The following is a 16,317-nucleotide window of genomic DNA, read 5'->3' as shown; positions in this document are numbered from 1 at the left end:
ATAATTGAATGATCAAAGAAAAATTAAAATAATAATTGGTGACTAAATATGTAATTTACCAAATTATTTAAGATAATAATTGGTGACTAAATATGTAATTTACCAAATTATTTAAGATAATGTACGGACATAGGCGGTTGGCATTGATTTTCATGTTTGGGTAAAGCCAAACGGGAAAAAGGAATTTTGATAAACAAAAAGAAACGGGAAGAAAGGAAGAAAAATATATGAAAAAGGTAATAAATGTATACACCTTGAAATTCCCAACTAATCAATTGAAAAAGCTTAAAAATTCAGAAAAACCGCAATGGCCCAACATCCCAAGAAGAGGGAGAACATAGTTTTTTTTAAAAAACAGAAATATTCAAAAAAGTAGGTAAAATAAAATAAAATAAAACACAAAGCAATTTTGGAAATGACTGTAACTGGACATATATATCAATACCGTAACTGGACATATATATCAATACCAACACTACCACTACTGTTTTAGCGGTTTCTCCTTTTCTGTTTGGTCTCTTTTCTTTTCTTCTGGGTTGTAGATTTGAGGTTGTTGAGTTGTTCTCGTTTTGGTTCCTCAACCATAATCAAAGTTTAAGTCTTTGAAACAACTTGTTCCATTTGCTTGTTTAAGGATTTTTTGTGTGTTTCTTGGTTGTTCTGTAATGGATAATTTCCTGTTTTTGTTATTTTTTTCCAGCAAGGTGAAGTTTTTTGTTTGTTGGTGTTTTGAGCTTTGGAGGAAGAAAAGATGGGGGACAAAAATGAAGTCTTGTAGGCTGTTGTGAAAGAAACCGTGGATTTGGTAAATAGATCTGAGCAAAACATTGAAGCATTTTGTCTGTGAACTACGATATGTTTCGTGTTTACTTGTGTTTTTGAGTAATTGTGTGATGTGAGCAGGAAAATATACCCATTGAAGAAGTTTTTGAAAATCTGAGATGTAGCAAACAAGGTCTTACTTCCGAGGTTATGGAAGCTGCTGCTATCATGGCCATTGCTCTTGCAAATGGAGGAGTCAGTGCTGTTTTTAATGGATTTTTGGGTTAGTTTATCAAAATCCATTGGAAGATCTTTGTCTTCTTAGGCTTTTTTAAATGAATTTGATCTTTGTTTTGCAGGGGAAGCCGCCGGATTGGCAAGACTTTGTCGGTATTATTACTCTGCTTTTCATCAACTCCACCATCAGTTTTATTGAAGAAAACAATGCTGGTAATGCAGCAGCTGCTCTCATGGATCGTCTTGCTCCTAAAGCAAAGGTATTGTTCGTGTTTTGTTCCACGAATTTGTAGTTTCCATGCGATTTCTTTCGGTATTCCTTCGATGTTGTTAATCACCGATGAAATCTTTAATCAAAGGTTCTTCGAGATGGAAGGTGGAATGAGCAGGATGCTGCTGTTCTGGTGCCTGGAGACATAATAAGTATCAAACTAGGTGATATTATTCCGGCTGATGCCCGATTACTTGAGGGTGATCCGCTTAAAATCGACCAGGTAGGTTCGCTGTTTATCAAACTGGTTATCCAAACCTTGATTGTTTTTGTTTTGTTTGCAGTCTGCACTAACAGGAGAGTCCCTCCCTGTAACGAAAGGACCCGGTGATTAGGCCTGTAAATGAACTGAACGTTCAGCGAACCGTTCGTGAAACGTGCGGCGGGAAGTTCGTTTATGTGCGTTTATTTATTAAATGAACGAACATGAACAATATTTTTTGTTCGTTTAATTAAATGAACGAACATGAACATAGGTCTCGTTCGTTAATTTACGTTCGTGAACGTTCGATTATGTTCGTTCGGTTATGTTTGTTTATGTTCGTTCGATTATGTTCGTTTATGTTCATTCATTTATGTTTAACTCAATCTTCTTAAATCAATTTTGGTGACCAATTTGTAAGTATCTTAAAAATATTAATTAATCTGATATTCTGATGACCAACTCCATAATTAATCCAATTTTATTTGGAGATTAAATCGAATATGTTAACCTGTGAGGCACATCGCACCTATATTCATTTCCCCCTTTTTCCCCAAACTCTAGTGTTCACTAGAGAGTGGAGACGATCGCTGAAAGCTTCAAAACAAGTTATATTATAGTGCAATATGAAGTTTTACAGGTATGTTTTCATCTCTTTCTCTGTTTTATTTGGCTTAATAATTGATATGTAAAGTTATTGCAGGTATCTTCACATTTAAAACTCAAGAAAACATCATACTTCTTTCTAGAAATAGATGGGAAGATAAAGGTAACAATCGGAAGTATATGAACATCAATAAAGAGAAAAATATATAGAATTTGCCAGAAAACAAAACAAAGGTTTCTATGCAATTTCTGAAAAGAGTGTAATAGCGAAAAATGATTGTTCATATGTAATCATGGACCACTAAGATAAATGTTATAGCGTTAAATTAAAGTTGTGTGAATCATTTAATATCTTTAAAAGATCGATCAAAATATTTAATATCTTCAAACATTTCATCACTGCTAATAAACTCTTACGCTATTTATCACTGTAGATTTGGTTATTTGCATTGTCGACTATTTTTCATGAAAGAACAATGGAAGGTAGGGTCTCCAACGTTTATGTTCGTTTATGTTCGTGTTCATTTATGTTCGTGTTCGTTTATGTTCGTGTTCGTTTATGTTCGTTTATTTATTAAATGAACGAACATGAACATATTATATTCCTTAATAAACGAACATGAACAAAAAAAATTTTGTTCGTTTATGTTCGTGTCCGTTTATATTCGTCTATTTATTAAATGAACGAACATGAACATACCTCCGTTCGTGTGCGTTCGGTTTGTTTACAGGCCTACTGGTGATGGTGTTTACTCTGGTTCTACTTGCAAACAAGGAGAGATCGAAGCTGTGGTTATTGCCACCGGAGTTCATACTTTCTTTGGAAAGGCTGCCCACCTTGTTGATACTACTAACCAAGTTGGTCATTTTCAGAAGGTAAGTATATTGATTCATCATCATTTATTGTTTTACTATCTTGGAACTTTGTGCTTTTGACTATATATGTTAATTAATTTCTTTCTTTTACATCTTTTAGGTCTTGACGGCGATAGGGAATTTCTGCATATGCTCTATTGCAGTGGGGATGATAATAGAGATAATTGTCATGTATCCAATTCAACACCGGAAGTACCGTCCTGGAATCGACAATCTTCTTGTTCTTCTCATTGGTGGAATCCCGATTGCCATGCCTACAGTTTTATCAGTTACTATGGCTATTGGTTCTCATAGGCTATCTCGGCAGGTTTGTTGGATTCATTAAAAAAAATTTGTTCGACCACAGTTCAAAATATTTCGGATTAAGTGTTTGTTTATAATTTATACAGGGAGTTATCACAAAAGAATGACTGCAATAGAGGAAATGGCCGGCATGGATGTTCTTTGCAGTGATAAGACCGGAACACTGACACTGAACAAACTTACAGTTGACAAAAATCTTATTGAGGTCTGCTGGATAATTTTACCTACTGGTTACAGCTTGAACCTCCTTGGCGAGAAGGTGTCTTTCTCATTACAATTGTGTCTGAATTAATGTGTCAGGTCTTTGCCAAAGGAGTAGATCCAGACACTGTGGTTCTAATGGCAGCTCGAGCATTTAGAACCGAGAACCAAGATGCAATTGATTCTGCAATAGTTGGGATGCTGGCTGATCCAAAGGAGGTAATTGGTCCGATCCAGTGTTGGTTCTTATGAGACATCCTTTGGGTTGTTACTAATGTTTCCCCCAAGTATCTTCCCTGCACTTTTGTTTTCTGATCTTTTTGGTTCCGACAGGCACGTGCAGGAATTCAAGAATTACACTTCCTTCCTTTCAATCCTACAGATAAGAGAACAGCTCTAACTTATGTTGACGGTGATGGTAAAATGCACAGAGTCAGTAAAGGTGCACCTGAGCAGGTAGCTTGTCTTAGCACCTTTATTCCGGCTCGTATATATACGTATGTATTTATATAGCATCCTAATCCTTGCCTTCAAAATGCTTTCTAGATCCTACATCTTGCACACAATAAGTCAGATATTGAGCGAAGAGTTCATGCGGTCATTGATAAGTTTGCAGAGCGAGGTTTACGATCTCTTGCAGTGGCATACCAGGTAATTTTGATTGTACATTATGTCTCTAGTGCTAAGCTTCGGTCTCTCTTTCGGTCTTTTGTAATCAAATTGGAACTAATCAAGTTGTGGCATGTCATTAAGCTGGAGGTTCCTGAGGGAAGGAAAGAGAGTTCTGGTGGTCCATGGCAGTTTATCGGTCTCATGCCTCTCTTTGATCCTCCTCGGCACGACAGCGCAGAGACAATTAGAAGGGATTTAAACCTTGGAGTAAATGTTAAAATGATTACAGGTGAGTTTCTTGTTGTACAGTTAATGTGGTTATTGCCTATTTAGTTCATAAAGTGTTTTCCAGTTTATGGAACTAATATAGCATTCCATGTATCTAAATGCTTTGAAGAAATTTATCTTTATAGTTATCACGTATGTCAGCACAGCAGCTTATCATGCTCCTCCATTGGGATTGTATTTATTTTGTCTCGAACTTTTCGGACGCTTATTGTGAGGTGCCTTGAATTTCTTAGTACTTAATGTTGCTGAGCCTTGTGGCTCCTCTCAGGAGATCAACTGGCAATAGGAAAGGAGACAGGGCGCCGTTTGGGCATGGGAACCAACATGTATCCATCGTCTGCTTTGTTGGGACAGGACAAAGATGAATCTATAGCTGCCTTGCCGGTTGATGAACTAATAGAAAAAGCTGACGGCTTTGCTGGTGTTTTCCCTGGTATTTATTGTTTTAGATTTGATGTTTTATTGACGACATTGTAAATTGTTTCCTGCGTTCGTTCCCTAAGCTTGCTTTTTTTGGCTTTCACTAATTTATGTTGGTGCAGAGCACAAATATGAAATAGTAAAACGCTTGCAAGCCAGTAAACACATCTGTGGCATGACTGGCGATGGAGTTAATGATGCTCCTGCTCTTAAGAAGGCTGACATCGGGATAGCTGTTGCTGATGCAACTGATGCAGCGCGTAGTGCTTCAGATATTGTCCTCACTGAACCTTGACTTAGTGTCATCATCAGTGCCGTCTTGACCAGTCGTGCCATTTTCCAAAGGATGAAAAATTACACTGTAAGTTCTCTTTGACCCTGATCTATGTAGAATTTCATATGTCACAGATGCCATAGTCACCTGTTGTTAATCTTGGCGGTGATATCATAAATTTGTTATGTAGTCCGCACGTTCTTAATCGTCCGAATGTGGTTACTTCTTGTGAGTGTGCTTATTTGTCTTTTTTCCTGGCAGATTTATGCAGTTTCTATCACAATCCGTATTGTGGTGAGTAGGAGCTCCTTTTTCCCCCTAATCGTTCCATCTCTCACATCTCCTGTTTTCTCTGCTAACAGTGTCAATATAAGTATTATTAAATGTATGAATTTTTCTGTATGCTTTGCCGGATGTCACAGTTGGGATTCATGCTACTGGCCCTCATCTGGAAATTTGACTTTCCGCCATTCATGGTGCTTATCATTGCAATCCTCAATGATGGCCTGTTCTCTCATTCTCATCCGAACTTATCTTCCATCTCTTTTGTATGTACTAAGTGTGCTTGCTAAACCTTTGAAGATTTATCGGTTTTCCTTTTTCAATTCGTTTGATAAGTCGTTTAATTAACTACTTGGAAGATTTTAGTGTTGCACACTCAAAAAAGTGCAATATTTTCCATAAGCACTTCTAAACCTTAAGGCTTTCTATGTTGCCTCCAGTTCAATAATGCTCATTTTAAGCTGTATTAGCTTTTACAAAATGCAATATTTGGTGTGTCGACTCTTGAGAAAACAGCTCATGACGACTATAGAAAACTTGCCTCGGCCGTGTATTTGCAAGTGAGCATTATAAGTCAGGCCCTGTTGAGCGTCCTGGTTTACTACTAGTGGCAGCTTTTGTGGTGGCTCAGCTGGTGAGTCGGTTTTCTCTGTTTGAATTGCTGTTCCTTCCGCTAGTGACCGGAAAACTGATCATTCCGTTTGACTATGTATAGATTGCTACTCTTATTGCTGTCCATGCTAACTGGAGCTTTGCGGCAATTGAAGGGATCGGATGGGGATGGGGTTGGGCTGGGGTGATCTGGCTCTATAACATAATCTTCTATATCCCGCTCGATTTCATCAAGTCCTTCATTCGCTATGCCTAGAGCGGCCGGGCCTGGGATCTTGTTATCGAGCAGAGGGTATGTTAGATGTTTTCTCCTTTCCCCCTCATTGTTATCATGTGTTCTAATGGGTTTCTTTTTCCTTTTACGTAGGTTGCATTCACAAGGCAGAAAGATTTCGGAAAAGAACAACGGGATGGGCTCATGCACAGAGGACATTGCACGGTTTGCAGGCACCCGATTCTAAGATGTTCACCGAGCGAACCCATATTACAGAGCTCAATCAAATGGCCGAGGAAGCCAAAAGGAGGGCTGAAATCGCTAGGTAAACAACTCGTCAACTCAGCTTGTTCATGTTACGACATTTTCCTCTGTTTACTGGTCAGTTTTTTAATCGTCATTGTTTTCTTAGCTCGGTTACTATCCTACGTGCATGAAGCGTTCTATTTCGAGAAAAGTTTTAGACTCATTCTTTCTTTAATCTCGATTTTTCCAGGTTGAGGGAACTGCACACGCTGAAAGGGCATGTCGAATCAGTGGTGAGATTGAAGAATCTCGACATCGACACGATCCAGCAAGCGTACGCGGTCTAGAGGGACTGATCCAAAAGGCATACTCTGGTATTATACGCAAATGAGAAGCTGTAAAGAAAAGAAAATAAAAGAAAAGAAAGAACAAAGCATGTTCCGGTCATTATCAGAGACAGAAACATTGCATTTTGTGCCGGACAGAGTGGTCTGCATTTTAGCTTTTATGAACATGTATTTTATTACTGTTTGTATTTATTCAAAGCCCTTTTCTTTCTCCTGTTTTGTCCAATCAAGAACGAACTAACTCTGGAAGATAGTTGTAGTTCTGTTGGGGAAATAACAAGAGTTTCATACTGTTGGTACTAATTAAACCCAGAATGGTTACACTCAGAACCGACGAATTGGAAAAAATATTTTCGAGGACGAATATAGATATTTTAATATTAATTTTTTATAGATAGATATAAATAAAATTCTAGAATTAATATTTTTAGAATGAATATATATATTAATATTATTTTTTTATAAATAGATATAAATAAAATTTTAGAAGGAATATTATTAATAAAATAAACTATTTATATAAAAATTTTTAGTTTTAGGGTTTTGTTAAAATAAAATGTTTAAAATAAAAGATGTATATTTATTTGGAATAACTATTGCATCCGACACTGAATGAGCTGCCGGGCACTTTATTTCCAAGTGGCCCAACAATAATGATAATCTAAATCTCTCCAAATATTTCTTATCATTTCATTTTAATTTTGTTATATCTCGAAAAATTAAGGTTCATTTGATTTTAAAAAATATAAATTATTTTTATTTTTATTTTCTTAAAAAATAAAAAATATTGAAGAAAACATGTTTGGTTGTAAAACTGAAAAACGACTTCTGCAAAATGAAAATAATAAGTGAAAATATAAAAACATAAAAAAATTATTTTTAGTATTTTCATTAAGATTGTTTTGAAAATTTTGAAAAATAAGGAAATGTAGTATCTAGATTTTTAACTTAAGTTTAAATCATTCTAACAATAATTTTTTGATTTAATGATATTTGAAACCCTCAAGCTTTTGAAAAAATCATTATGGTCCTTAAACTTTTTTTTACACTCAATATAGTCCTTAAATTAATTTTTTTAGTAATTTAATTTGTAGTATTTTATATTTAATTTATTGAATATCTTAATAATTACCCAAGTAAACATATTTGAGATGTGAGGGCAAGGGTTTTAATTCTAATGTAGGTGTGTTGTAGCGAAGGTTTTAGTGGAGAAAATTCCATAAAATTTAAAGGTTCGAATCACATACCTAGTCTAGCTGTAAGGAAGCTAGACTGTTGAACCTCCAATGGCCCTTCCTTGACCTCCTCAGTCTTACCTTCCGTGAGTTGTGCATAGTCCTTGATCTGTAAAATTTTTGTAAAATATTGTTGTAGCAAAAATTTTCTGATGCATCTTTCACCATCGAGTCTACAAATGCAATGCATTGGCACTACTCGAAATCATCCACATATTATAATGTGTTCAACACATTAATGGTGAAACTCTGATTGTGCACCCTCATGGTGAATTCACCTTTCTCACAATCAATCAAGATTCGACTCTTTACTAAGAATGGCTTCCCAAAATTATGGGTGTGTTTTCATCAACCTCACAATTAAGGTAACACAAAGTTGTTAACTCAACTCGCCCAACTGGCCGGACATGGGATCGATCAACTAGTTAGAGAATAACGGTTGTTGGTCATGCATTCCCCATCCTAATCTTGAAGAAAACTGACTTTGGCATTAAGTTTACACTCAATCCAAGGTTACACAAGACTCTACCTACATAGTTATCACTAATCAAACAAGGGATAATAAAGTTTCATGGATCTTTTTGCTTTAGCAGAAGTTTAGTCAACACAGAAGAACATTCTTTTGCCGTAGTAACTGTTTCAACCCTCTCAATCTTTCTCTTCTTTGTAATGATATCCTTGAGGGATTTACATATAAAGGCATCTGATCAATGACATCCAAGAGTGAGACATTGATGTTTAGTTAGCTAAGGATACCAACGAACTTTTTGAATTGAAATTCCTCATTTGCTTCTTCAACCGTTGTAGGAAGGGTGGTAGGGATCTTATATTTTCTAATACTTGTGCGGGTGTGATAACTTTTGCTGTAGCTAGAATTTTCTTTTTCGAATAAGTGTTGTCACTTATTGACCCTTCACGGTCATCCCTCATTGAAGGTTTCTAGTCTTGTAAATTAGGACCATCTTACATGATATTAGGGTTGAATCATCTATTTGTTGTCTCCCATACTTAGTGTCTTGATTAATTTTGGTGCCACTCCTCAGTGTGAGGGCACTGCATTGCTCCTTACCATGTGGTTTACCTTTCTAGCGAACATGTAATGTTGCAGTAATTTGTCCAACTTGGTTCTCCAAGACCTTCAGTGATGAGTTATGGCTTTATAGCAAAGCTCCTTGGTTCTTGATGATCGTGGAATAATCTTTCAATAAGGTCTTTGTTGATGCCATAAAGTCCTTTAGTTGCTATGAAATCTTGTAAGGAAGCTTCCAACGAGTTGTTAGTTGATGAAAATGTTGCTCCATTGTTAGTGTTTTACCACGATAAATTTTGTTGGAAGACTGGACGTTCATCCATAGTCTGCTGTCAAATGGAATTGCTTGCGATATTCCCTTGATTTCCCCACGAGAAATTCAGATGTTGTCTCTAAACAGGGTTGTATGTATTTGAGTTGGGGTTGTTGTTGTTACTTCTATTAAAATTCACCACATAATTGGTTTATTCATGGTTTTCAGGGCATTCATTCAAATGATAACTGTCACGACATAAAATAAATACAGAATTGGTCACCTTCACGCCCTTTACTTCGTTAGGGTGTTGAAGATTTTTGAACATATTGGTGATGGTGGAAAGTTGAGCTAACACAGAATCCTTGGCATCTAGCTCAAAGGTCCATTGAGGCCTTCACTCTATTCCTAGCCTTGAAGACAGAAACTGATAATCATTACTTGATATCCGGTTGATAATATCAAAGGCTTCTTCAGGTAACTTGTCCAGTAAAGTTATATTTGCTGAGGCATCCAACATAATCTATATAGAAACATTAACACCATTCTAGAACATCACAACTTAGGTCCAATACTGGAATCCATGGTTTGTGTACTTTCCTAGCAATATTTTATATCAGTCCCAACACTAATACATTGACTCGTCATTATCTTGACAAAAAGATGCTATTCCATTACAGAGTTGAGTGTTCATATTGGGCGGATTATACTGCAACAAAATGCTTTTACACAGGTAAGACCATAATTCCATTGAGCCATATGGAACTCCACTTAGCCAAGCTCTTGCAAAGTCATGCAATGAATAAGGAAATAATTTTAGCTTCAGCACATCTTCATGAACTCATTGTTGTCTAAATGAATAGCATACCTCCAAGAAGAAACATATATGTTGTCTGGTATCTTCGTGAGGTGTTTCCTAATTGAGTTTAACATATTGAACATCACTGGTTTGAGTTCAAAGTGGGCTGCTTGGATCTCGGGCGCCTATATACCAAGATTTAAATCATCCAAGATATGAGCAATGTGATCTCGAATAGTACGTGGGCACACAACAATCTTTATATTGGGTTTTATTGTAGCATTTGGATCTTCAGGATCATCCTCTTGGTCACCTCTTTGGTTACTAATTGCATACATGGTTGCTTGAGCACGTTGAATATGTCTCATTTGTTTGAAAAACTATTTGATCTCAAGTACTATAAGTATTTGTGGTCCTTCGGGTTCGGGTTTCCCTTGGGTCATACATCAATGAAATCTGAAAAGATAAACAAAAGAAAATAACAAGTAAAGCTATACAAAAATAAAGAAAGGAAAATATTACTATAGCGAAACTTTTAAAATCACTAATTGCCAATCCCCGACAACGGTGCCAAAAACTTGATACGTGTTGTGAGTACTATAAATTAAACGCAAAATGTGTGTAGGTATACACAACTGATCAAGTAATAGTTATCGTCTCTACAGGGATTGGTGGGGATTTTTTAAGATTATTGTAGCTAGAACTAAGTGTCACTAATTAGTCCTAAGATTCTTATCAAAAAAGAAAAAGCAAACAACACCAAATGATGTGAATAGATGGAAAAATATTTTTGAGGTGAGAAAAAAAATTATAAAGTGAAATATGTAGAAAATTTTGGTCAAGGCAATAAAGATATGCAAAGGTAAACAAATAAAAATTGCCAGAGCAAGTAAACCTTACACAATCAGACTTCTAACGGAGCACTTGGTTGGATTTGTTATGGCGAGAAATTATTCTATGTTAAGGATGATTTATTATGATACGCCTATGATGCCCGATAGGATTTACTAGAGTGTTCCTAGAACTTTTGTTAGGACAATAATACTCAGCGTGAACTACAACTCTTGGTTTGTCAAACTATTGTTATGGTAATACTCCTAAGCCTAAACTGTAACTTTTAGCCTATCATACTTAAGCACTCACCCTTTTAGTCAAATTTAATCATCTCCTTATCTCTAAGGCATATTATAACTTCACCATCCCAGATCAATTCACGTAGATCTAACCTAACTTTCGTGATATCAGGTATCAACTCCTAGAAAAATGACAATCTCTCAAAAACTCTTACAAAGACTAGGTGTGTTTTGCCGAGGCACCAAACAACCTCTCAAAAGCTCTTACAATGTCAAGGCAATATATTAAAATAATGAACAAAACAACGTTTAACATAAACAAAAGACATCATTCATTAACAACCAAATTAAATATCAACAAAGCATCATCCAACACCAAGTAAAATGGTTTATGGTGTGGTAAATATCATCCCAAAATATATCTTTAAGTTCAAGCTCTTTAAGTGATATGGAAATAAAGAAAAAAATAAAGAAAATATCCCAAAACAGATCTCTGCCGTGATATTTGGACCACCACCATGATTGCCCCGGTGACCAACCTCTCTCGAGGGCCTGGCCGTCACTCCAATGAAGACTGGCTATGGAGGGAACCAAGGATGATCGAGTGAGGGCCAATGACACTCATTGCGCGTCATTGAAGCCCCCATCGTAAATGAAGACGACACACATTTGTGTGTCATAAATTTATGACACGCATTTATGACTTACATTGCGTGTCATTGAAGCGCACGTCATTAGAAAAGATGACACACATTCGTGTGTCGTGATTGTATATCGTAAATTATATATATATATTGTAGATTGACAAATAATCAAACTAAATCACATTTAATGCCTCATAATACTAAATATATATATCATATTATATATAAGCAATCCATTTGCATACAATGTATTCACATTAAGTTATCAAAAATATTGTAATCATATGTCGATACAAAATATCACGACATAATAAAGTTCTACTAATATGCCCTGCCATCCAGGTGTGAACACAAGAAATCATTATCAAGTTCTACTAAAGGGGAGTCTTGTGAAAAATCAAAAGTAGCATGGTATTCTAACATATCATCAATTTCACCATTTGCTCCATACTTGTACATCTTATGTGGTGTGAAGCTGATAACAGACAAATTCACACCTTGTCTACCTAGCAAAAAGAACACAACTTGGAAGATTTATTGCATACTATTAAGTCTGTTAACTAGTTAAGATTCTATAAAACTTTGATAAGTTAGAGAACTACTAAGTGCAATACAATACTCCCAAGTTTCAATTCATACCTTTTGCATATCTGATCCAATGGAGTGCGGTAATGATCAAACAGTAGCCAGATACCATATCCAAGCTTCCAGTGCTTCTGCAACTTGTACTTCAAAAGATGAAAAAGAAGGCTGAATTGGCCCATTATTTAAAGAATTAATAGGACTAAAACAAACTGTGTTGATATTAAAGCCACAAATGCTTCACAGCTGGAAGCAGATGAAACCTTATTAAGGGGCATATGGACCAGTGCATCATCGTAGAAACTATTTGATAACTCATTATTGTCATTCCTTCTCAACTACAAGCTCTGAGTCAAAAGTGAAGACCCCAATAAACTCAAAAACATCATTCAGCTTCAAGTCTGACTCTGGAGAATCATATATCTGTAATAAAAAAATAGAGAGACTATTCCCACAATAAACCCTATAATCTATAAAACGAAGCACAAAACATATTAGTTTAAGCTCTCAAGTATCCTCTGTGGCATCACTAAAATACATACATGAAGAGGTGAATACAACATTCTTTTTTCTTGAGGATAAGAGAAGGGGCCGCAAATAAGAGACTCAAATCCCATATCCACTTAATGCCTTGCACCATCCTGCGAATATTGCTAATGCTATCTGCAGCACTGAATGATGCTTCTTTCTTTCAATGCATTTTACTACATAATCTCTTTGTCAACAATATTAAAATGTGACTATCATAGAAGATAATGAAGGCAATGAGCATACCGCTGCAATCATAGACGGAGCAAAAATTATCTTCAAGCTCTTGCTTCTAATAACAGTCATAAAACACTTCTTGATCTTTCCAAAAGTTGAAATCTAAGAACAATTCAGGAGCAAATAGTTAGTATTTGAACATTCTCTTAAGCGAAGAAGATGAAGTTTCCATTATGGTCAAATTCAACAGTGAGTTTTCACATATATTTAACTCATGAAACTGAATTTAAGAGGCTCCAAAAAGATGATATATTTGTATTCAAAGCAAAAAAGTGCAAATAAACCTTTCGGTTCCCTTCATCACTGCTTTGGGGTAAGTCAACTTGATATATAGTGTCATCATAGCTACTATGTGAAATAAGTAAAGGTTCCGAGAAAGTCTCCGATGGTATTTCTTTGACTACACTATTTGCAGACTTCCGCATAATAAAATACAAAATGGACCACATATAAATTGCTTGTATATGTATCACTAGCAACACAAGTACACAAGGTCATTAGTATACGAATTACAGCATTTTCCCTTTTCTTTTCTTTTGTTTTATATATTTTTCAGTGATTTATCATGAAAGAAGTTGTCAGTAGAGTTGAACTACCAAGTGCAGTCATGCAACATGCTCCACTAAGCATGTAAACAAGTAACTGAGGCATGCATTGAGAGACATCTAATATTTAATCACAGACATGCCTCAATATTACACTTCATTTACACATTTATCGAGTAGGATTAACATGGATAATACCGCTAGAGAAAGCAAAGCATAAGCCTCTCCATATACAGAGCAAGTGGACAAATCTCCAAAGGACTATCCGTCTCCTTGCAGAGGGCTGGAAATATAATAAGAAGCATGTTCCCCAAATTTACTGTGAAACATCAAACACACTAGTGATAGACTACAGAGAGCTAAACCCTTAATATGTCATTAACTTAACAATAATCACTGCAGAAATTTCGATACCAGAAGAAGAGCAACCAATTACGAGGCCCTGGAGGTGTCGAGGAGTTCTTGTAATCTTTACAAGCATCCATCCAAGTGCCGAACTGATCATATATGAGATAAAGATGTTTACTGGCATAAACCACCTAGAGATGCATCCAATGATATTTTGGTTAAATGAGTTGGAACATGATACTTCAAATTCGTTTAGTACTCATGATGTGAACATAAATGAACTCACAAGGTAGCCAAAAACTTGATCTTGTTCGTATCGGCAAGAAAACAACTAAATTTTCGAACATTAAGCTTGATCAAACATTATCCAGATAAGATATACAGAAAATACAAAATCCAAATTTTCGAAAATAACTAAATATTGTCAAGTTCAAGAGAATATAAAACAAGTAACTATACCATTTGGACAATACATCCACAGGCATTTCATATCCATATCTGAACCGAAAATCAGCTGCTTCATTCCTTGCTTGTTGGACCAAGGTCCTTGCATCAGCTGAAGAGTAGAAATGCCAATTATCATCAGTGTGAAAAAAGATATATCATTATAGCCTAGAATCCCTTACATCCCCAAAACCCTGATTCACTAGTCAACAAAACAAAGATCTTGGCAATTCGAACAAATAATATCTAATAAAAATATTTACCAAAATAAAAAATGGTATTTAGCAAAAAAAAATTAAACATGTCATGCCAGTAGCCAATAATCCAAGGAACATGGTAATAGGGAAAAGATGAGTGACACTAGTCTGATCCAATAGCTTGTCCTGCATAGCATTATTCAAAATTAAATACCCAAATCGAAGAAAACCTTAAAATCACTTTAATCCCAAAAATAAAGAAGTAAATGAAATGTAAATGGGAGAGTACGGACGAGAACTTTCTTCTAGGTAACAACACAGACGAAATCTTTTCCTCGAACATCAATGGATGTGATCCCAGATACTTTCACTACCTTAAACGCATACTCTGCTCATTTTATTCCAAAATCAAAATTTAAAAACAAATAATAACAATAATAAAGTTCTTCCAGATTCCAGAATAATAAAGTTAAAATACACATACCGACTTGGAAAATTTGACCTTCAGGAGAGAAGATACACATACAACTGAAACAAAAATACCTCCTTTATGTAACCATGAATAAGCATCAGTACCCACCTGCAAAACTTGCAGAATAACATATATGCTGGGGAGGAAAAATTGGAAATAAAAGAGAATAAAAAAGGAGAATAAAATATCCGTTTGCCATCGTATTTCTTGATGTGAACGGGTTCAATGAAATGTTTCATGAATCTAAGCAGACCTTTGATTCCCATTGTTTATCCCCTATTGTTGGTTTTGGGGATTAAGGATTTTTTTTGGGGAAGAGGATAAGGGGCGCTGAGAAAAAGAGAAGCAGAAAAGCATGTAAGTTAAATTATGGGGGGAAATTAAAAGACGACTTTTATAGATGACACACAATGAAAAGTGTACTCCGTGTTTTTGCTAAATTTTTTAGATTATGGCAATTAAATATGACACACATTATTGTAAGTCATAAATCTCTCAGATTTTAAGAAACATGAAATTTTTTTATGACACACATTTTTTGCAAGTCATAAATTAGCGTGTCATCGTTCGTGTGTCATTAAAGGTATATTTTCTTATAGTGAAAAGTATTTCTTAAAAATTTTCTAAGTACCATAAGCAGAGAAAACATACAATCATGTTAACGGGATCACAAAGAGTCAAGTTCTAAGATTGGTTCTATCCTTCTGTAGTCATGTAAAATTATTCTGGCCTAGGCAATAAAAATTTTCTTTCATCATCGAGCGTCCTCAACTTATTCTAAACATCTATCCTATCATTACTCATACCATGACAAAAATTTATTCATACCAATCATTATCAATGCAAGTAACTATGTGTGAAGCACAACACCTCCCCCAAACTCGAGGGATGCATTGTCCTCAATGAATGAAAATGTAAAGTAAGTACTCTAAGATGTGATTCAAATGCAAATGTAAAATGGTACCTTACTGTGGTGGGGTAGTTATGCTAGATGGGCGGGCTCTGCGTCGCTTGAGATGAGGGCCTGGCGGATCTAGTTTATTCTGAAGAAAGTAATGATGGAGATAACATAGCAATACGGACTACTGAGCGCTTGAGGAGACACTGGGTCCTGGGAGGACTGTCTGGTGGGGGACATTTCCTCGATTGGGGAGGTCTCAGCAGGTACGTGTAAGGG

General features: G+C 35.7%; 2 pseudogenes; one reads left to right on the top strand and one right to left on the bottom strand.

Moving 5' to 3' along the window:
* The first annotated feature begins 585 nt into the window (after window positions 1-585).
* Window positions 586-6,829, top strand: LOC120187340 (annotated as a pseudogene).
* Window positions 6,830-13,879: 7,050 nt separating this feature from the next.
* LOC120187373 lies at window positions 13,880-15,192 on the bottom strand (annotated as a pseudogene).
* Between the last annotated feature and the right edge of the window lie 1,125 nt (window positions 15,193-16,317).

The sequence above is a fragment of the Hibiscus syriacus genome, unplaced genomic scaffold (genome assembly GCF_006381635.1).
Source record: "Hibiscus syriacus cultivar Baekdansim isolate YM2019G1 unplaced genomic scaffold, ASM638163v2 tig00113725_pilon, whole genome shotgun sequence".
NCBI classification, from domain to species: Eukaryota; Viridiplantae; Streptophyta; class Magnoliopsida; order Malvales; family Malvaceae; genus Hibiscus; species Hibiscus syriacus.
This window is presented reverse-complemented; position numbering and strand designations above follow the sequence as displayed.